We start from the raw sequence: 1,372 nt of genomic DNA, 5'->3' as shown, positions 1-1,372 counted from the left end.
CAGCCTCTCCTTTTTTTCTTTTTTCTTTTTTTTAATTCTGGGATTTATTTACCTTCTATAATTGAAACTTCGTAGCCTTGAGAGGAGCTCAGAGCCGGCCAGGGTGGGCAGGAGGGAAGCTTGGCTTCCTCCATCGCCAGGGGCAACCAAAGCCTCCTGCTCGCTCCAGCTCCATGGCCATGGTAGGCTGAAAGCAGGTATCTGGGGTTTATTTACCTTCTATAATGGAAACTTTGTTGCTTTGAGTGGAGCTCAGAGCCGGCCGAGGCAGGCGGGAAGCTTGGCTTCCTCCATCGCCAGGGGCAACCAAAGCCTCCTGCTCGCTCCAGCTCCATGGCCATGGTAGGCTGAAAGCAGGTATCTGGGGTTTATTTACCTTCTATAATGGAAACTTTGTTGCTTTGAGTGGAGCTCAGAGCCGGCCGAGGCAGGCGGGAAGCTTGGCTTCCTCCATCATTGGGGCAACCAAGCCTCCTGCTTGCTCCAGCTCCATGGCTGCCGGCCACCATCTTGGTTGGGTTAATTTGCATATAGTCGCTCTGACTGGCTGGTGGGCATGACTTAAGGCATAGTGAAGGTATGGTCAATTTTCATGTTTGTCTTTTATTAGTGTAGACTAGAGGCCTGGTGCATGAAATTCATACACTGGGGGGGGGGGAAGGTTCCCTCAGCCCAGATTATGAGAGGGTGCAGGCCAGGCCGAGGGACCCCACTGGTGCACAATTGGGGCTGGGGAGAGACATGGGATGTTGGCCAGCCAGGGAGAGGCCCCCAGAGGGCTCCAGCATCTGTCTGGCCTGTCTCACTCAGTCCTGATCAGCCGGACCCCAGCAGCAAGCTAACCTAGCGGTTGGAGAGTCTGTCCCCTGGTGGTCAGTGCACGTCATTGTGAGCAGTTGAGCGGCCTTAGCATATCATTACCATATTACACTTCGATTGGTTGAATGGCTGACCAGACGACTGGACAATTAGCATATTAGGCTTTTATTATATAGGATGTCAATTATTAATATTTTTTCAGATGAAGAATCTGGAGCCCAAAGAAACTTTTTTGCCTCGTACATAATGTGTCTGGTAAGAAGCAAGTTTCAAAGGCAGGTTTGTCAGGTTGAAGAGTCTAGAAACTCAGCTTTTAGCCAGCAAGCTAACCTGCTTCCTAGAAAAACTGTGGTGTGAAGTCAAGGGGAATGTGCCAACACCCCACCTTGCTCCTCCTGGACTCACTAAGGTACTTCCTGGCCAAACTCTGGACCCCGCATCATCCTCTCATCTCAGGAAGAAGGACACTGCTTACTTGCTGTTAGCACACCAGGGTATGTGTCAGAGGTGAAACCAGGGAAAAAATCTCACATGTGAATAAGACATATAAGTT

This window comes from Myotis brandtii, unplaced genomic scaffold (genome assembly GCF_000412655.1).
Source record: "Myotis brandtii unplaced genomic scaffold, ASM41265v1 scaffold55, whole genome shotgun sequence".
Taxonomy (NCBI): Eukaryota; Metazoa; Chordata; class Mammalia; order Chiroptera; family Vespertilionidae; genus Myotis; species Myotis brandtii.
This window is presented reverse-complemented; position numbering follows the sequence as displayed.